This window comes from Myotis lucifugus, unplaced genomic scaffold, assembly GCF_000147115.1.
Source record: "Myotis lucifugus unplaced genomic scaffold, Myoluc2.0 scaffold_0, whole genome shotgun sequence".
NCBI lineage: Eukaryota > Metazoa > Chordata > Mammalia > Chiroptera > Vespertilionidae > Myotis > Myotis lucifugus.
The window spans coordinates 59,520,033-59,542,836 of NW_005871048.1; the positions used below are offsets into that span (position 1 = coordinate 59,520,033).

At 39.3% G+C, this 22,804-nt stretch overlaps 1 pseudogene; it reads right to left on the reverse strand.

Moving 5' to 3' along the window:
* Positions 1-22,804, reverse strand: part of LOC102433710 — a 76,249-nt pseudogene that overhangs the window by 52,522 nt on the left and 923 nt on the right.

The window sequence follows — 22,804 nt, forward strand, 5'->3', positions numbered from 1 at the left end:
GTGTGCCTTTGTTCATCCACTTAGTTTCTGACATAAAACCCTCTGTTTTCACTGCCTCTGACATGCATTAAGACACCCTGCATTTGCAAGTCCTCACTGAAACCTTTTGGAAAGTTTCCTGGCTAGTAGAACCTACTTTAGAGGGTTGGGGTGGTTATTGAAGTGGTCTATATTTATAAGGTTAAACTTAATTTAGAGGTTAGAGGAAAGAGCTAATATTGTTAATTTTTGATAGCTATAAAATTTGTTTAATATGACCTATATTTTTCAAAAAATAAAGCATGGTAATAACTCTGAATTCTAATTTATAATGTAACTAAAACTATGCATCTGCAAATATAGTATAATTCATTCATATAACTGAGTTTCTAACCTACTTGATCTAGTGTTGTAAATATGGGTTATATTATATTTACTCATCCATTGTCCCAATACTCATGTACAGAGCATATGAAAATGTGTTTTGACTCTATAAAAAAAGTGTTTGCATTGTGAGATAATTTAATCTACTCTTTTATGCATTGAGGGGTGATGGGTTTGGTTTCTCCATTTAAATTAATATGATATATTTTAAACAGAAGTAGTTGGTTTTAAACATCCAAACTTCTAACCATATTATTTTGGCAATGGCAAAGCCAATAGTGGTAAAGCAGGATCAATGCTTCAACCTTATTTCATTAGTATATTGCTTGAAGGGCTCTAATTTTCCTACTTTCCATGAGGTTAGCTATATATGCATTTCTAGTATATAGAGCTTTGTGCTATGGATAAATGAATTAAGATATTGAGCGCCAAAATTGTAGATATTGTGAAATAAAATAAATTCTTATATCTGTATTACATTTTCTATTGAGTCTCAAATGCTTGCAAATAATTACAGCAAAAAAGTGTTTAGAACAGCAATTGCTTGCTATAGTGCTTAGAGAAAAATATAGGAGACATTTCAAACACATAAATACAAAGGATCTAAGTTGGTCTATTACCATAGTATTCACTGGATTTTGAGGAGAAGGGTTTCTCTCTGCATTTTATGTGCACCAAAAAGTCAAAGGATGAGAATGTGATAAATTAGTTATAAATTTTTAATTTAAACTAAGCTTGAAAACTTATGTTATTATCTCTGTACCATACTGAATTTCAAGCACATAAAATAAACACAACACTACTCTTGATAAAAGCAGCCCATACACTGTTTAATGCCAAGTGCATTCTCATGAAACAGAATGGCATCGTTTGTTCTTAAAAATGTATAATATTTTCTCTTAAAGGTGGATGCTCTGTCATTATAAAAGAAGGACCCAATTTAAGGAGTAAAGAAAAAATCTTGAAATTGCCCTCACAAATAGCACACTCCCACGTAATTATTAGGTTTACAAACAGAGGCCCATTTAACATTAGCACAATGCTCTGCATGCTGCACAGCTAAGTTTTATTCCAACAAGTGATCTAGGATTTGAGATATGTCATCTTAGTGATTACAGCTAGTCTTAAAATATGTTAATTTCTCCAAGCTGGGCTTGTTTGCAAGGGCTTGATCCTTTTCATTCACCTGGTGAATTACCTTTAAGTGCTTATGCACATCTGAGAATAAATACAGACTGTCGTCTGACAAAGACTTTCTGTGTCATGGCTAACTTCAGTCTGCTTTGCTGTTGACCTAGTCCATTAATGGCATACTCCTTGTTGCACCAAAATGATATTCGAATCAGATTTTTATATTAATTAAAATCAAGATTTACTTGGAATGTTTTGACATGCATGTTACAGAGGAATAAAAGTTATGGGCAAATGTCTCACAAATTTGTATTGATTATTCTATTTACTTTAAATAGCAATAAACATTTCCTTATGAAGACTATATTTTCAAAGTGTCACTCTGAAAACCAAAACAAAGCAGTTAGAATTACTCTGTCAAGCTACTCTTTGTCAACATCTTTTGTTTTTTGAAGGCTTATTTTTGGCTCTGTCTCAGTTTAGAATCTCAAATTAATAACTTAGCTTTACTTTTACAAGGGAGTCCTGTTTAAAATAGTTGAAATTGATCGAATTGTATAATTGTATAGGGCATGGCTTAGCACTTCAAATAAGCAATTCCCTTTATCATGACCATGACAATATGATTGACTGTTAACATGGACATGGAGGAGGAAGAAATTGAAACTTTGAGATTTAAGGACATTTCCCAATGTCATACATATAATTATGAAGTTGAACCTTTTCCCCTCTTTACAAAAAGCAATGATTTCAATATATTAATTTATGTACAACAAGGTAGGAACAATTTACACTTATTTTCTGAGGAACTTGGATTTTAGTATGTTTTTCTATTGTGGGCAGCAATAGTTATAACAGTAATTACTATTTCTACAATAATCAGTGTTTTGAGTGCATTGAGACTTTTCATGTGGACTGAAATAAATGGTCCCTATTTAGTGGTACAAGATGTAGCATGGTTTCCTCAGATTCTTCTATGTTTACAGTAGGAAGATAGTATCTATTTTTCAAAATGTACTTGTTTTCTGCAGAAAATATTCAGCCATGAGAACTTTTGTGCGCACTTTGCAGTTAAAGTGTATAATCCTGCAGAGTTCCTCATAAATCACACATCTTTATGCAGAGTCAAAAAATATTTAGTCTTAAAAGATAAATGTATGGAATTCATAAGCTTAGGATAAATTTGTGAAAATGAACTTATTTGTGCCATTTGAGGAGATGGGAAGAGGGTTGATAATTGGTGTTGCTTGATGATAAGTAAATAATCTTTTGGCCTTTATTAAGTCTTTATTAATGATTTTGAGTACAACCATCTTCATTCTTTTCTTTGCTTTCACTTAATGCAGAGGAGAGCATGGCTATGATACTTTCAATAACATACCTAAAGGAAACAAATAGAAAAGAAAGGAAAAAGAAAGGAAATGAAAGATGAGTTGAGGAGAGAAGGGAGAGGGGTGTTAAAGGAAAAAAGAAAAAACATAGTTTTACGGGAAAAAGGAACATTAAAATGTAAATTTTTAAAATCACACAAGGGGAGGGAGGAGGGAAGACTGTACTTTTTATATAAAAACAAAGGTCTTTTTAAATTTGAGATGACATTTCCATCTGAGGGTGTTATGAGTAGAAGTGAAGTTTTGGGGATGCATAAAGGAACATAATTTCCATAGGCCTCCACGGGAGGATGTTGTTTGTGGAAAGCTTTATGGATGCTGTAAAATTAAGGGGGTTCCACTCCAAGCTTCCATCTCCATCCATCTTGCCGTGGAAGAAGTCCAATCTTGTCTTTATCTGGGCCACAGTTAAGGCCACTTCCCAGAATTTCTGTTCCATGTTCAAGTGCTGATCAGCCCAGCATCTGGCTAGCTTAGCTTGTGTTCCCAGCTATCGTCCATTGCTAGTGGGGCACGCCTGCCCATGGGCCATGCTGCTGCTTAAAGCCACATGGCTATGGAGAGGGAACAGGTGAGTACACATGTGAGTGCATGTCAAGGCACAAGAGAGTGCAAGAAGCAACAAGCTCCAGCAAGGGAACAAGAGACAGGGAACTCTTTGTCTGAGGATTTGAACCTTCCAAGATTTAGCATGTTTCTGATGGGGATCACGACCTAGCCAATCCACGGTTTTACCCTGCTTTTCCCCAGTGATCTGAGGGAATGGACAGGTGGTTCCTTGGGGAGCATAAAGCTGTAGCTTCCGGGTTAAGCTGCCCAGATAAGCATGCTTATAATGTTGGCCTTCACCTTTTCTCTCTTTCTGTTATTAATATGAATAACTAGCTAATTATGCCAATAACAATGGGATACTTTTCTCATCTAAGAGTTTCTGCTTAGCTTTCCCCGCCCCCCCCTCCCATGTGCCCCAAGCTAAAAGGGAGTGGGAGGCAGTTTACAGCTGAGGACAAGGAAAGCAAATCCCAAGTTTCATCTTGTCCTTGGAATCAGATGAGTGAATTCCAAGTAGAGTTAGTTGCAAAGGAAGCAGACAAGGCAAAGGATCAAAGAGATTTGGAGTCTGGATAAGAGGGAAGTTTGGAGACCAGTGCTTTAGAAGGACAGTTCCCTCCATCTTTCTTTCCAAGCTGGAGAAAGCTCCAGGGAAAAATTTTGCTTTAACATTAAATGTGCTTCTATGCACAAGAAATTTAACAACTATCTGTTGACTAGGCTTAGCTATAGAACCTGGAGAATAGGTTTGACATTTCCAGGGCAAAAAGACAAAGCCAAGGGGAGGTGGAGGGGGTGATGGAAAAAGAGAAAATACCAGTCTGGACTTCTATGAAATATACACCAAAAATCACTGCTTTTCATGATTTGCAAGAAAGCCACAGGTGGCTTCTCATGCATCCCCAAGCAGCTTCCCGAGGCTTCTCAGAGGCCAAAAAGGTTCTCTTCCATGGCAATGTGGAGCCAGCTGCAGACTGATGAACAAGGTTCATCATTGTTCCCCCTGGTATCATTAGATTGGGGGGAGGGGATAATTTTTCTCCAACCTTTGAAGTTCTAGCTGGGCTAATAACCAAATTAGCAGAGACAGATTAACAGGAGATGATGTAGAATGCACATTTGGGATGCCATCTGAAAATGAGGCCCCCCAAACAAAAAAAAACATCGGGCGCTCGAGGTTTATGTGCCATTATGGAAGTAGAAAAAAATGGGGGGATTGTAGGGAGACTGATATTTCAAGGGACATAGGTAATAAATGGATGGGTAGTTGAAGAAGAGCAGAACACACTGGCAGGCACATTCTTGCTGGGCAACCCAGAAACAAAGGGTCCCCAAGGGTGATCTAGTTAACAGGTCCCTGCCTGGAGCCTTGCTGTGCACCATACTGAGGTGAATATGCTGAAGCTCTTGGGCAGAAAAGGGGGAGGATCAAACATTCTTCCCGAGTCCTTTGTTTCTTTTTTAAAAAATATATTTTATTGCTTTTTTTTAACAGAGAGGAAGGGAGAGGGATAGAGAGCTAGAAACATCGATGAGAGAGAAACATCAATCAGCTACCTCCTGCACACCCCCTCCTGGTGGATGTGCCCTTGACCAGAATCAAACCTGGGACCTTTCAGTCCACAGGCCGACGCTCTATCCACCAAGCCAAACCAGTTAGGGCTCGATTGTTTCTTAATAACCTACTTAGAATAAATATCCCCAAAGGCAGTTTTAGGGTGGCCAAACTGTAGTCCCCTCCAGGATCATGGGATCATGGGATCATGGGATCATGGGATCAGTGGACACAGCCTGAGAGGAAGAATGGGACATGGCTCCCCCTATGCCCTCCAGCAAACATCTTAGACACAAAGGACCCTGGAGAAGTGGAGAAATCTCAGGAAGAAATTGTGGACAGTGAGTGGATGAAGATATTTGAAGTTGACTGATTTTTTTTTTCCTAACTGAAGCTGTTTTAAATAATGGGAGTGACTAGAATACCTTATAATAACAATATTAAATTTTCCTCTACCAAATAGAAATGGTTTCCAAAAAGAAACTTAGCTTTTGTTAGGGAAACATAGTTTTTGGTTTCACATTTATTTTCTGTGGGTTTTTTTTTTACTGTGCAATTCATCTGTTACATTTAGACACTGCCATTTCTTTTTGGCTCACTCAGCAATGCACAACCTAGTACTTTCTGTGTGAAAATGCAGAAATGGTCTTATTCTTTGATTTAGAAAAGAGTTTTACTTTGGGTTGACTTTATCATAGATAACCAAAGATCAAATACTTGAGTGTTGTAGAGCTTCATGTGTCAAGTTAAGGCATGTACATTGCATCTGGTTAGATGGGAATAGTTGACGCATCTCTTGTAGAGGAATGGCATAACAAAGGATGAAGTAAAAAAAGATCACTAGAATCAGAAAAAAACAAAAACATAGCAGTATCAAAAGAAAGTGATAAAACAGAACAGGATAGTTTTCATAAGATGAACAGGTACAGAAGGATCTAGAATGTGCAATGTTACTCCAAGCAAGGCATCCTCAAGCACAAGAGAGAATTTCCACACACTGGGCTGTGTGTGGAGCAGAAATCCTGGAGGAAAAAGGCAGAAAATCTGATGGTGGAAAAGCACTTTCAATACATTTTACTACTTCACATTCTAGTCTGGGACACTTGGACTGTTTCATACAGACTTGTATGAATACGTGCCAGTGATTGTGTGGAGAGTTTATAAATAAATTCCTGTTTGGGAGAGTGAAAAAAATGAGAAGGAAATAAAGACCTTGTAACTGCTCTTTCTAATGTCGCCCTCTTTTGTGCTTGGTAAGCTTAAATTTTCCATTTTCTCACTTAAAGCTAGACCAGCATTTCCCAGAATTCTGCAACTATTACCAGAAACTAATCAATGTTACAAAATAAAACAAATCGAACATAATAACTACAATATTGATAGCACTACCCTGATCAATACTATATAATAAAAAGCTAATATGCAAATTGACCAAACGGAGGAATGACTGGTCTCTATGACATGCAATGACAACTAGGGGGCAGACACTCAACCCAGGAGCTGCCCCCTGGTGGTCACTGCGCTTCTACAAGGGGAGCGCCACTCAGCCAGAAGCCACACAGGGAGCGGACCTCAGCCAGCAGTCGAACATTCCCCGAGGGCTCTCTGACTAGGAGAGGGTGCAGGCCAGGCTGAAGGATCCCCTGCCCCAAGTGCACAAATTTTGTGCACCGGGCCTCTAGTAAATTATAAAAAACGGATTTAAAGCAAAATAGTTTCCATTTTTACAGTACTTACAATGCCTTTAATAAACTAGTTTTGCATTTTAAGGTCCAAGCCCAGAATATATCTTGCTACATTTTCCAAAATTACATGAACATAAATATAATTTTTTATTTTTAAATAGAACATTGAATGGGGTTAGGAATTCTCAGAACATATTCTGAAATGCTATAATAGAAACACTGCCATTTTCATCTTCCTTATAAGAATATGCTGACTTATGTAAATAACTAAATACTTATGAACTAGAAAATTCAGAATGGGCACATGGTCCACCTAATAGTTTATTGTAATTAAAGTATGTTGTTGTCACCATCCAAGATTATCTTTTTGATATCCTATCTAATAAAAGAGTAATATGCAAATTGACCATCACTCCAACACATAAGATGGCCGGCCCCATGTGGACACAAGATGGCCGCCACATGATGGCCGGCAGGGGAGGGCAGTTGGGGTGATCAGGCCTGCAGGGGAGGGCAGTTGGGGGTGACTGGGATGGCAAGGGAGGAAAGTTAGGGGTGGCCAGGCCAGCAGGGGAGGGCAGTTAGGGGTAATAGAGTCAGCAGGGGAGCAGTTAGGTGTCAATCAGGCTGGCAGGGGAGTGGTTAGGGGGTGATCAGGCTGGCAGGCAGAAGCTGTTAGGGGCAATCAGGCAGGCAGGCAGGCAAGTGGTTGGGAGCCAGCAGTCCTGGATTGTGAGAGGGATGTCCCAGATTGGAAAGGGTGCAGGCTGGGCTAAGGGACACACACCCCCGTGCACAAATTTTGTGCACTGGGCCTCTCGTCTATTTATATAAAAGCCGAAGTGACCATAATGACCAAACAACCAGAATGACCAGTTGACCAGTCGCTATGATGCACACTGACCACCAGGAGGTTGACACTCAATGAAGAGTTGCCCCCTGGTGGTCAGTGTGCTCCAACAGCCAACCTCCCATTGCCGGCCGGTGGTGTCAGCATCCAGCATCTGACCCTTCCGCACCCAGTCCAGCGACCATCGCTTTCTCTCCCAACTCCACTGGGGCCTTCGGGCCCTGGGCTGGGATGGGGAATTAGGGATGGGTGGCGGCAGATGCAACCCCTTTCCCAGGGGGGCCAAGGGCCGGCTCCCTCCTTGGGGTCGGTGGCCAATCTGCTGCGCCCTTCCCTCCCCCCTGGCCAGCAGGCCCTGTTCGGCCTGCAGTCCCTCCCTCTGTCCCTACCTCCGGCCGGCAGGCCCCGATTGGCCCGTCCCTATTCAGCCCTGATCGCTGGCTAGGCCTAGGGACCCCACCCATGCACGAATTCATGCACCAGGCCTCTAGTATTCACATAAGCATAGATTTCACTTATTTTTTTAAGTTCAATGAGCCTTGTTACTTGAAGCCCATGCTATTTCAATTGGGAAATTGTTTATACAAAACAATGAAGGTCATTTTGCCCCTATAGATATTTGTCATAGTAAAGTATAATACTTGAGATGTAATTAGTAAATGTATTATATCAAATTCTTCCTTTTAAAAAGTCAAAACATAGAAATAACATGTCTTTTAAAGATAGAGCAACAAACAAAAAGTATTATCCTCTAATATAAAATTTTAAATAGAGGTGTCCTTATTTTGGAATAATCTGAATTCTGCCTCCAAGACAAGGGATATGAAACTACATTTAAATAAATGCTTATTTACACAACTGTGAGCAAAGACTTATGCTTCATTTAGAATTTATTCTGCTCTAACATTTGCTGAAATTTAAAGCGGTGCACAGAAATTTATTGGTGATTACATGTCTCTCTGAAAAAGAGGATAAAATTTTCTAAACAAAACAATTTAATTTATTTATGATAGCATATCTCAGACAAAAATAGCAGGCTAATAATTTATTATTTTCTACTGTTAATAGAAAGTTAATTTTGCTGTCTAGACATTGGTTTGATTTTCTTTTTATTAAACATGAGGCTGTATTCTGATGTTTCTTATAAGATATTTATATCTTTAAAACTTTCTACCATTCACAAAGAAAAGAGTTCCTCAAAATTGTTACTGAGATTAGTAATCAATACACAGATATCCAGCAATGGAAATATAGAATAGCATACACTTTAAATTTTCTCTTTAAGGCAAAACAGAAGTACACAAACTAAAATGCTAAAAAAAAAAAATACATACAAATAAAATGCTAGCCATGCTTCTCTCTCCTTTTTCTTTCTTTCTCCCTGCCTCCATTTGTTATCATATTTCTCTTCTACCATCTCATTTCTCTTATTTCCTTTACAAACTCAAAATAGATGTAAATTTCCAAATTTATATATAGGGTTCAATTAATGCCTTATCTGATTACAAAGCCAAAGAATTTTCAAGTTAATTCAAATTTAATAAACTTAACAGCTTCTATTTGCAGGAAGAACTGTCTCATATTACCACCATGTTATTTCATTAAATTTAAGTAATTATGTGTGTTGTACAAAATAAAGTTGTTTTTATCTTTAAGGAGATAACAGTAGCTAGCATTGGAATAATTTTAATACTATGATATTACAATATTTATTTAATTACTAGAGGTCCGGTGCATGGATTTGTGCACAGGTGGAGTTCCTCGGCATGGACTGTGGGGATCAGGCCGAAACCTGCAGTTCAACGCCCCCTGCAGCTCCTGCTTGCTGCTCCCACTCATCCTGGTGCTGCTGCGCCTGCCTCAGGCTTGCACCCAGTCAGCTCTGATCAGGAGAGGCTCCCGCCACCACAGCAGCACTTGCCAGTCGTGAGCCCTGCATCTTGACCATTGGTCAGCTGAGTGGCGATCCAACTGTGGGAGCACACTGGCCACCAGGGTGCAGCTCCTGTGTTGGGAGTCTGCCCTCTGGTGGTCAGTGGGCATCATAGCAACCGGTCATTCCGCCCTTCGGTCAATTTGCACATTAGCCTTTTATTATATAGGATAGATAGATAACCACAGTGTCATTATTACTTAGCTATAATGTAATAAGAGAAGTAAAATTACTATTTCAGCTGTTTCTTAATTTCATCATTTCTAACATTTTTAGTCACTTTATAGTGTATTTAATAGAGTTGGAGGGGGAGTATGTAAGTAAGGCTAAAACAGAAGCTGAAACAAATTTTAGTTTTTAATTTTGTATTTCATATAGTATTAAAATAATTACGAATATGCATAATAATATGGTTACTGTCACATTTTTAAAATATGATTTCATTAACAAACTGGCTACTTTATGGGCAAACTAGAGGCCTGATGCTTCTCTCTGGCACTCAAGACCCAGGCTTCCCTCCTGCTGCCAACAGGCACCCAGGATGTGGGCTTCTCTTGCAGCCCCAGGTTTGACTGGACGGTCGTCTGGCTGTCTGGTCTAATTAGCATATTATGCTTTTATTATTATAGAAAACGTTCTATGATTAATGTTAGTTTTTGAAGAGAATAAACATAGCTCATGAAAAACATCATTGTGAGATACTGTTATTTTAAAAATAAATTTCTCAATGTTTTTCTATAACTTCATCTAGAAATTATTAAATAGTTTCTGACTGCTGTATGCATGTGTGTATTAGTTTATAAAATTCAACTTAATATATTCAGATATAATGTTAAAGAGAATTAGCATGTATTTCTTAATATTCCCATCTATCCTAAAAGCTTAATCTCTGTGGAAATGAGTGCTGGGGGGGGAACCCTAGCGGGTTTGTCTCAGTGGATAGAGCATCTGACTGAAGGGTCCAGGTTTGGATTCTGGTCAAGGACACATGCCCAGGTTGCAGGCTCAATCCCCAGTAGGGGGCGTGCAGGAGGCAGCCAGTCAATGAATCTCTCTCATCATTGATGTTTCTATTTCTCTCTCCCCCCCTCCTTTCCACTCTGAAATCAATACAAATACATTTTGAAAAAATGGGATTAATGTTGGTAGTTCTGATGAAACACAAAACCACAGAACATTTATCAATAACATAGATAGACACATATCAATATCCCAAAGTTGGCAGTGCTTTAATTCACTTTTACTAAAAATAGTAGATAACCCATAGTTATAATAGGAAATTTGTACTGAAGTTTATGTAGTGTATTCTGATCATTGCATTTTTAGATAAAAAACTAAGTCATAAGAACCTAAGACCATATACATTCTTAGTAGCAGATCTAACATGGAATTGTGGAATTCCAAATTCTAAAAATGAAATAATTGCTAAATAAATACATTTTAGATCAGTAACTAATAGGGGTTCTATATATTACACTGATGGTTGAGTTAGATTATCCAGAAACTCCATGAATTATTTGTGAAAGTTTATACATATATTTTGAAGAGAATTCACATATTTCATCATATTGTCAAATGTAGCCATTACACCAAGTAAACAATTATTATCTTAATGAAAAAAAAAATGGTAGATGCATAACTCATATTTTGGCAGTATACAAGGGTAGCCTTTTTGGAATACTTACTATTATCTAAAAAATTTGAAAGATAATTGTACATATTTCTGTATATATCTGCATATATCTGTATGTACATACATATAGTTATATATGTGCATATATCTATACACATATACATGTGTGTATAATATATGTATATATTACACAAATATTCATATATACACATATCCTATCTAATAAAATCAGAATATGCAAATTGACTGTCACTTCACAACAAAGATGGTGGCGCCCACAGCCAATAAGGAGGGAATATGCAAATTGATGCGACAAAGATGGTGGTAGATGGGCTGGGATGCTTGTGTTGTTGCCATGGCAATGACGCAGGTGTTCCACTTCGCTCCGGCCGCTCCAGGCTTCTGGGCAGCATGTATGCAGGCGGGGTGGGGCGGGGCAGGACGCTTGCTATGAGCGGGGGGGCGGGGGGTGGAGGGAGCTACAGGAGGGTGACAGGCCCAGAGCAAAGGCAGAAGGCGGTGGCCAGAGCGTAGGCCTGGGTCCTGGGTACCAGAGGGAAGCCGGTGCCGGCAGCCAGGGGAAGGAAGGCCTATTCTTGCACGAATCTTCGTGCATCGAGCCTCTAGTAGGTATATGAATATATAGATGTTATATCTATATATCTATATATGTTTATATATCTATATGTGTTTAATGTATATGTATATATTTATGTGTTACACATATATTCATATATATATATGCATACATATGTATTACACGCAAAACAGAAAAACAGAATAAAGCATATTCTAAACTTTTGTACTATTCTTCCCTTCATCTCTTAGGAAGAGGCACTCGGATAAAAACTTCCTGCTAAAAACTTTTTTTAGAATATTCTTCTGGGCAGTTTCATACCATTTTTCTGAAAATATTAAGCAAGCTCTGTTTTATCTAATAAACAATTTTAGCACCAATATAATTTTAATACAATTCAGTACCACCAGATAGATATGTGCTGATTGAAAAACATGTATAAACTAATATTTATTGATTTCAGAAAACATGTAAATGTCAAACTTCCTTTAGACCAATAAAATGACAGATTAATAGGTTTCTATCATACTCCTGGCATTAGTGTTAGAGTAAAAGGGAGGGGACTAGTTAAAAGGGAGATGGCCAAGTGAGAACTATCTTGTGGAAGAAGAAAGCTCTTTTGTTCAGTAAGGCAACATGTTTGGGTTAAATGAATTAATAAATTTAATAGACAACCTTTTTTATACCCAATTAAAGCTCTTAGGTATCTGATAACTGTATTAATTATATAACTTACACTCTAAGTGTTTAAATTGAAAACTTGATCATGCTGTTGAAGTTAAACAGGACATTGTTTAATCAAAACAAAATTATTGAACAAGAATGTCAATATAATAATGAATATATTATCTCCTAAAGCATGGGAAAGATTCATTTCTTTCTTCAACAGTGTTTTAAGTGCCTGCTGTGTATAAGACATTGCTCTGGCACTGGAGATTGTAATTACCCTTGCTGTAATTGGTGAAATCACAGCTTTCCATTGAAGAAATAAAGAACTTATAAAAAATAAAAGTTAAAAATGACATGAAGGATAGCTCAAATTTAGAAATATAGAAAAATGTGAATAACTCTCAGATTTGGGAAACAGCATGAGGCATTTTTCAAGAGGAAAATGTGGTTTCTCAGGATCATCTAAGCCATCTTTGCCACTGTAATAGAAATTATGACTTGGGGAGTCAAATGAAATGAATTTCCATTGGATCATTAAAGGATTAACAGCCACAGAGAAAGGACTTTGACCTTGACATGGCAGACTTTAGAGAGACCTGAAAATTTTCTGAGGAAGGGCTAATAAGTGGTATGAAAGTGAGACAGCATTAGGGAGAGTAAGATTAGAGCATGTAAATTATCAAGTGCTGATTGGCTGCTGCTTGAATGAACAAGTGAGCAAGTTATCATTTCTTCATCAAAATACCAAGAACCTAATAATTAGTAAAAATTCAGAGTCAAATGCTAATTCATGTGCATTTTGTCTCTATTCTCTGTCAGCTTTTACTTTTCACTTAAAAAAATAAAGATAAGAAATAATGTGGCATCTTGCCAACTTAATTCTAGAAGCTAACCATCAGAGTAGAATGAAAGTCAAGATAGGGTCAGAGTAAGCTAGGTTATGCCACAGAATCAAACAACCTCAAAATGTCAATGGTTTATTACAATAAGTGTTTATATGCATGTTGCCTATCACGTGTCCATGGTATTAGCTGATAATTTAATCCCTGTGTTCTGCTGTTACCCAAGCTAATGGCATAGCCATCACCTTGTATGTTGACAGTTGCAGTAACAGAGGGAAGGAGAATGCTGACAATTAAGTATAACATGTCACATCTACTCAAAACTCAAGGGACATAACTATTTGCATGGTTGCACACATACACAAGAGAGTAGAGAAGTATAGTTTTACCATGTACTCAGTAAACAAGGAGCTGAAAATATTTTCTAGGTTTCTACAATGTAATAGAGAAGACTCTTTGAAAGAAATAGGACAGATGGAAATATTTTATAATTTCCAGGGTGCAGAATATATAAAAAATTGACTTTGATGTCTAATGAATTTAGCAACTGTCTTAAAGTGTTTGCAAAGGATGATTTAATGTTTTTATTCATATGTAAATTAGGGAGTTATAAAGGGACTGAGGTGCATATGCGGTTGTCATTGAATATATTTTATAGATTTTAGTTACAAAATGGTAATTTACTAAAGTCATGAGCACCCAGAGAGACCAGCAGAAAAGTCTAGGACAGATTTTCAATGACCAATACTGAGAGAATGAGGTAGAGGAATGCCAATAGACAAAAGAGAAGAAAGAGTAGACAGAATAAATGGACAATGCATTCAATGTATTGTAATTAAAATAATATTTTCAAGAAGAAGCAGGTGTATGCCCTAGCTGGTTTGGCTCAGTGGATAGAGCGTCAGCCTGCGGACTGAAGGGTCCCAGGTTCGATTCCGGCCAAGGGCACATGCCCAGGTTGCAGGCTCCATCCCCAGTGGGGGGTGTGCAGGAGGCAGCTGATCAATGATTCTCTCTCATTGATGTTTCTATCTCTCTCTCCCTTTTCCTTCCTGTCTGAAATCAATAAAGAAATATATTTTAAAAAAAGAAGCAGGTGTCAAAATGTCAAATACTGAAGATGAAATAGGACAAAGGAGAAAATGACATTGGACTCAACAAGGCTAAATGATAACTAACATGCAATCAACAATTACTCTGTCCCAGACTGTATGAACTCATCTCATTTTAAAACTCTTTATGACAGATAAGGTACAATGAATAAGAAGGGGGGGAAAAAGCTCAGGGTACCATGACCAGTAAATTGCAGAAATAGGATTTTAACTGGGCATTCCAGCTTCAGAATTGTGTTTTTCTCTTGAATCAATTATTTATATCCTACTGTTGGTTGCTAGGCATTAAAAAAAAATAAAGCTGAGGAGTAAAGGCTGGATTACAAACTAGTAATAATGGTAAATGAGGCATGGAAATAGCAAGTATGGTCTATGTGCTTGAGGAGTTTAAAGATGAAAGGCCACAGAGAAATTTTATGTTATTCAATGGAGGTTATGGTAAGAAAAGGTTGAGCTTGTTCATTTGTTTGTTTGTTTGTTTTTTGACTAGGTCTATTTTTAGAAAAGAAGATACCTAAACACAATTAACAAAAAATAAAAGAGGAAATTGAGTTAAACTTTGCAGAACACCCATTATTTGTAATGTACTTAATAATTTATATGCATTTCCTTATTCAATCATTGAAATATTAGATATCTTCCTCAATTTACAGAGTAATCAATCACATTTCACATTTGTATTCCTTTGACTTTTATATATACATATACTAGAGGCCCAGTGCATAAAATTCATGCATGGAGGGGGGTCCCTCAGCCCAGTCTACACCCTCTTTCAATCCGGGACCTTTCGGGGGATGTCCAACTGCCGGTTTAGGCCAGATCTGCCCCTAACCGCTTTGCCTGCCTGATCGCCCCTGACCGCTCACCTGGCTGCCTGATTTCACCCCTAAAACTCAAGCTTCTTCTTTTTAAAAAATATATGTATTTCTTCTTTATTTTTTATTTTAAAAGTCAAGCTTCTTGAGAACATGAGGCGTTTAACATTATTCTATATTCCTTACAGAGAGCTAAGCATGGTAAACACAGCAAATACTTAATACTTATGGGCTTCTATAGAAACACTTCCCAACCAGGAATGTTTAATAAGCAGTCTCCAAAAACGTGAACTGGAAAACCTAAAAGTAGAGTGCTCAGATTTCAGGCATCAGGTGCTAATAGCAGGATTTTTATATCAAATAAACTCTAATTCTTAGCTCTCAACAGTCTGGACAAACTGCCTTTCACTGTCTCCAAAGTTTCTTATTCATTACTATCCCATTTTCCTTTTTTTTTTTTTGGAGTTCAATGTTTTATATCCACATCAGTATCAACATACCATACAAAACCCACCTACCAGCCTACCTGGGCAGGCAGGAGGGGGGTCCATGGCAGCATAGAAAACCGGGGTTCTTGTCCAAAAGAGGAGAAAATGGGTTTACAGTCAAAGGAACAAAATCAGAACCCAACATGATCAAGGAGAAGCCTTGAAACTGCATCGAGCAGAGGTGCTGTGGGCAGCAGTGCATCGCAGCTGCCCCAGCAGTACATGCAGCAGCCGCGGTTCCTGGGAAGCCTGGGGTCAGAGAGGGCCCAGCTCCTGAGGCTATTTTTAATAATTTAGCTTTTGGGGGAGGAGGGCTTCTGGGCAGCAGCTCCATGTGGGGGTAACCGGTGTGGGTTTTACTTCAGGGTTTGGAGGGAAAGTTGGGTCTGTGGGGTATCGGGACCCGCCCGGCCCCAAATGTCACAGCTGAGGTTCTTGGAAGTGGCCCAGCAAGTTCCTTCCTGCCTTCTTCCTGCCCTGACCCCAGGTCTATGACTTGAAAATCAGGGCACCAGGCTGGTGCTGAGCACCCCAGGGGCCTTTGTAAACATGGCAGGGACAGGCAGGGGGAGCTTGGGGGAACTGTAGGAACTGGTGGGGGCAGCCAGAGCCAGGGGAGGGCAGTGCCCCTGGGGAAAGGGGGCATGGGAAGAGGTATGCTCCTCTAATAGAGACTTAGAGGTACAGAGACTAAGGGAGACAGAGAAGACAGAAATGGGGATAGAAAGAGTGACAGGAAGAGACTCAGAGAAAGCAAGAGAGAGATTGAGACAGAGAAAGATTCACAAAGAGAGACAGACAGACAGAAAGATGGAGTCCTGCTCTGTATGAGTCAGTGGGGGCGGGGGGCCCCAGGTCTCGCACAGGATGTGCCAGTGTGAAGGTAAGTGCATGTTGTGTTGCATGAGGGAGGCGTGCTGGTCATGCAGCACCAGCTCCTTCAGAGACCCGTACAGGCTGTAGGGCTCCGCAGAACCCAAGCCAGTGGCCGTGCGGTCGATGACATGGTGCTTGGTATCGCCGTCCACCACCACAGAGCAGGCATAGCAGCCCCGCTGGCTGCTCTCATGGATGAGGAAGGTACCCTCCTTCTTGCTGTTCAGCATTTCTTCAGCCTGCGTGCGGTTGATCTTGCCCATATACCAGGTTCTTCCTCAGGTGAGGGAGGTCACCCTCATCCTCCATCAGTGCATACAGGTCTTCATCTCATTTGTCACATTTGTGATTCCCAACCACTCGTTGATTTTCTTCTGCCGGGCGCCTTTCCGGGGGAGCCATACCAGGTACTGGTCTCGGATCTTGCGCAGCTGCATGAGGTCTGGCTTCAGGCTGTTCATGGGCTTATCGATCTCCCGGTTGTCCACCGCCTGTGTCCGCAGCTCCTGTTCCAGCTGCAGGCGGCTCTCGGGGATCTCGGGGACGCGGGACTTGAGCCGTTTTGTTCAGCAGGATCCTCTGCATCTCGTTTTCATTGCCCGCTTGCCCGAAGCGCTCCAGGTACCCCTTGCTGCACTTCTCTTGAGTCGGGCCCTGCTCTTCGAAGATCGTGATGGCTTCATTGCAGGCTTGGATTGCGGTGGCTTCACCTGCAGCTCCTGGGAGGTGCGTGTGTGCTCCTGGAGCTGGTCGTACTCTCCGCTCTTGTCCTCCGCTTCAAACCAAGGTAACAAGTGAAGCCTTTAATTCTGATCTTCCTCACCGCAAGGGAACAGCGAACCTCAGTAGAAATAATTTCCCACCAGAAGTCACGTCCAACTACTGCGAGACTGAGGACTATAGGGCTGACTATGTACATGCGCAATAACAGGTTCACGGTCAAGCAGCAGGGGCCCGGCGGCCTCCACAATCCCACAATCCTCTAGGCTCCCAGGTGGCCTTCTCAATCCCACAATCCCACAAGACTCTGGTCGCACACTTCCGGTTTTTCTAGCTCCTCCTTAAATGGTGTTTCCTTCAGTGGCGTTGCAAAGTCCAGGGCCTCTAGTTGCAGAGGATTTGTCTGTTCTTTGACGTTATAGCTGTTTACTATTTGGAATCAGTGAAGTTTCGGGAGTCCTGCCGCTTGCCATGAGCATGTGGGTCCCAAACGCACTCATGAAACAGCCGCCCGTTCAGGCCATGGCCGGTTCGTCCTGGTTGCAATGAGAAAGGTACTGTGCTGAGCCGTTTTCCAATCGGATCTTCCTCCTCCTTCCCCAGCACACTCCAAACTATTCCTGAGCAGTTACTGTGTGTGCTTGTACAGGTATGTTTAATTTTATTATGAATGTATAGCATTCCCTTTCATTTAACTAAGCATTTTAGATTAGAGCTCTCTCTCCAATGTCAACAAATTAAAATATCACCCAACTTTTTGTTCCTATGTATGAATTCATAATAACCTCATAGAATTGAAGGGTTACCTGTGACCACTGTGATCCCAGAATATTATATACAACCAAATGTTAGATCATAGAGAGAAATGTATGTCTATAATAATTGTCTATAGATAATTGTCTATATCTGAGTACCATTGACTGTGGTTTCCTATGCATGAAGTACAACAGTGCTAACTATTCAAGGCAAAGTGATTTAGTACACTAAATTCTTAGTTTTGATTTAGAAACAATACAACTTTCTTGGCAACTTCTTTGTTGCTTTCCTCTTCTTTTTTTTTAAATCCTCACCCAAGGATATTTTTCCACTCATTTTTAGAGAGAGTGGAAGTGATGGGGAGAGACAAAGAGAGACATCAATGTGAGAGAGAGACACTTTGATTGGTTACCTCCCACACATGTTCTGACCAGGGAACAAGCCTGCAACCTAGGTATGTGCCCTTGACCAGAATCGAACCCGGGGCCCTTCAGCCTGCAGGCCTACACTCTATCCACTGAGCCAAACTGGCTAGGGTTTTGCCACTTTCTAATGGTTATTTGTTTTCTTTTATCATATTTTATTCTTGGTATTTTAAAAGCTTATTAGGTAAGTGCAACTATTTTCCCTCCCTGTTTTCATTTTTATGCATAAGCATATTTTAGAAATAGAACAGAAACTCTCATTTTGACTTTTCAATCTTTCAAATTTAACAGATTTAAACTCTGTAAACAACTTGCTGTGAAATATAGTTTGAAAATCAGTCAACAAAAGCAGCAGTCTTCAAAGACCTAAATATAAACAACTCTAGGCATGTGTAATGTATACTGGTTTTAAAGGAAAAACAAGTGTTTTTATCTTAATATGCAGTTTTCATCTAAAAAGAACCCCCAATTTAACAAAAGGCAATAAAAACTGTTTTCACCTCCAAATTAAATAAACCTGACTTTCTATTGATCTTTATATCTGTGAAAAATATGGATATTTAAGGTTAACATAAAATTAAAACTGATCATTGTGAAAAATGATGATCAGATAATGTTTGACCACATTAGGGAAGATTAACATTGTGAGGGGTATTTAGTGAATATTAGGGAAGGTTTTGAATAATGATCACATTCTATCCTATTGCTTCATTATAGCTTGAGATATCTGTTGCTATTGTAAAAATAAACATCAAGGGAAAGGAAATGTTGTTTAGTTTCTTTTTGGCTTTCATTTCTCAATTTTTACTCTTCAATTGGTAGGCAGTGTGTGTACATGAAATAGAATGCAAATATTTTGCCTTAATCTCTTAAGGAACTACTGCTTTTTACCTTAAATATGTGGGAATTATGTAATGTCCTACCTAGTGCTGTTCTATCTTTAATTTGTATGACTGTTTAGGGTCTTGTTTTCTTTGAGAGAAAAATCTATAAAAAATATTTTCCATGCTGGATGTCTCTCATTGAGAAAGTATGTGAGGCCAGACAGGCCATTATCTATATAGATAAAACCCTAAGTGACTGGTCCAATGTTTGACCGTTCAGCTGTTCGACAGTTCGACCGCTGTTCGACTGTTCGACCAGTCACTATGATGTGCACTGACCACCAGGGGGCAGACGCTCACTGCAGGAGCTGTCCCCTGGTGGTCAGTGCCCTCCCACAGCAGGAGTACAGCCCAGCTGACCAACGGGTGCCAGACGCCGGGCTCATGGCTGGTGAGCACAGCGGTGGCACAAGCTTCTACTGCTTCAGCAGCAGCAGAGGCAGCAGGCGCCGTGGGGCCAGGAAGAGCAGGAGCAGTGTGGTGCCAGGCCCTGGCTCAGGCTCCTCCCTGGTCGCCTCTTCACATACTACTACATTCCTCGGGGGATGTTAGACTGCATGCGAGGATCCGGCCGAAACAGGCAGTCTGACATCCCCTGAGGGGTCCCAGATTGTGAGAGGGTGCAGGCCAGGCTGAGGGACCCCACTGGTGCACAAATCCATGCACCAGGCCTCTAGTATATTTTATAAACTACTCAATAGGATACTAAGAGATATCTCCCCACCCTCTCTCTGTCCCTTCAGAACTATTCTCAATACTAAATACCAAAATATTTTAAACAGGAATCTCTTGATACCACTCTCCTACCCAAATCTCTGCTATGGATTTTCCATTGCTCTTTGGATAAAAGACTTCACATCATTTCGTACTCTCCTTAAACTTGCCCTTCAACCACACTGGCTTACTTCTTTTTGATTTTTGTAAGATGCCACACACCTCCTATTTTTAGAATTCATTATATTGTATGATTATTGTAATTTTTAGGTAACTTTTTACATTCCAAACACTAAAATTAGACTCCCTCTCACATGTTTTCAACACATCTTGTATTTTCCTCATAACAATAAAAATTGGTAGATACATAGTTGGAGGATGATTTGAGTCATTCATTTGCTACAGTTAGGATGTAATCTCAATGAGGGTAACCACTTTATTATTTTTTCTCATTCTTTTATCCCCCATATCAAGCAAATTTATAGACCAACAATAAAGGAATGTTTCTTAAATTAATAAATTTGACATATGTGTATATCACTAATCTTATATTCTATATTTCTATTTAGATTTATGAAGAATGTATCTCTTGGGGATTGAATTTCTACAACTTTTTTTCCAAAAACATATATTTTATGAATTTTGCTGTTATATATTGCTATTATTTCATATGGTCTTTTACAAAAGCTAATGATTCTCAGAGGAATGGAGGAAGGGTACATGGAAGGAAGGTAGAGTAGAATAATAGAACTAGCAAAATTGTCTATATGCCAAAGGTTCCTGGCCTTTGAAATTTTGCAGGTCAAAGGATTTCTAAGGAACAGTCATAGCCATTATAATACTACCACTTCTACTCATCAGAATAAGGATACAAACAATTATTTCACTAGAGGAGGGATTGTAAGTATGAAAGTAAAAAAAGAAAATTGCAATAAAATAGTGCTTTCATAGCCTCTCCTAGACCAGCACACTATAAAGGTAGCAATTTCAGGACTTGCTTATACTTTTAGAGAAGGTCAATCAGCTAATGTAAAAAACATAACATGTTGGGAAGAGGAAGCTCCAGCTGGATGGGTGGGGGCGTATTAGGCACATGATTTGTAAATTTTAAAATTTAGCAATCACGCAGAAACTAAATAATTCAGCATCTTCAGCTATAAATTACATTTGCAATTCAATTTAATAATTGTCTTTTTAAAGAGCTTTAGTAAGTATATTTTAGACATGGAAACATCACAACCTCAGAGTCCATGACCAAAATGCAGTTGTGAGTGTCATGTTCTTTCAAATCCCTGTCTCCTCTGCCTGGGCTGGGCTTGGACAGTGGTGAACACAGTTGACCTCGCTTTATTAAAACTGTGTCAATGTTGTGTGCCGGAGCACACTTTATCCCCAATTCTCAGATAGAAGTCTGAGAAGAGTCATGGGTCAGAGCCAGGTGGCTCCTACGTCTGTAACAAGTCCTGTACATGTTTAGTGCCTGTAGCCCTGTGTGATGCCCTGAAGCTTTATATTGCCTCAAATAAGCAGGGAAACTTGACTGTGTCATAAGAAATATTTGTTCTTATACTGTTCACTTAGTGCCTACATAGCCTCTCCTAGACCAGCACATTGTAAAGGTAGCAAGTTCACAATTCCAGGATTCTCTAGACACCTGGCATACTTAGACCTTAGAATACCAATGCACATCCATGTTTTTCTTTGAAGAACAAAGAGAGATGGCAGAGATACACTGCCACTTCTATCCCAATGCATGGAAACGTTACACTGTTGTTCAGACAGAGCCATCATACGTAAAGGAGTCTGACGTGAATGATGATGATCCTCCAACAATTCTCATTTTGGGAGTTTTTCAACCAATTTGACTAGACCAAATCTTGGTAGGTACTTTGAAATGTAAACAGTAACATATAAAACCTTGAACTTTATGCTCTATATTCAGGGGGAAATAAGCACATTAATCAGAAGAGGTTTAAGACAGTCTTCCACCTCCTATTAAACACACACCTCTGTGGTTCCCCTCAGTCCTTTTAGGCGTGTTCTACAAAATCTGTCCAACTAGAAAATGTGAGGGACCCATGGTTTAACTGTCTCCCCAATTGGAATTTCTCTCAATACAGACATCGTATTTGATTTACTAGAAAGATGCTGCGCCCTGACATTTCAAATCATTCTAGTCGGAAACTAATTTAGTGTTGGGCTAAAGTGCATAGTCTCTAACATATATAGCAATTAGATGAGACAAATCATATCAGCACAGTATCAAAAGCCAAGGGTACATACATGGAAGGTAGAGTAGAATAATAGAACTAGCAAAATTGTCTGTATGCCAAAGGTTCCTGGCCTTTGAAATTTTGCAGGTCAAAGGATTTCTAAGGAACAGTTTTAGCCATTATAATACTACCACTTCTACTCATCAGAATAAGGATACAAACAATTATTTCACTAGAGGAGGGATTATAAGTATGCAAATAAAATAATTTGCAATAAAATATGACAATAATCTCATAAGTCTGAACATTTTAAATCCCAGGAGTCATAAAGTAGCAAATGCAAATTAAAAAGAGTTCTTTAAATTGAAGCATGTTCTGCATTTTTCCTTTATTTTTGTTCCCCATGGACCATGGAAAACTGGAGCCAGAATTAGCATTTGTCTAGATCCTTGGTCGGCAAACTGCGGCTCTCGAGCCACATGCGGCTCTTTGGCCCCTTGAGTGTGGCTCTTCCTAAGCCTTAGGAGTACCCTAATTAAGTTAATAACAATGTACCTACCTATATAGTTTAAGTTTAAAAAATTTGGCTCTCAAAAGAAATTTCATTCGTTGTACTGTTG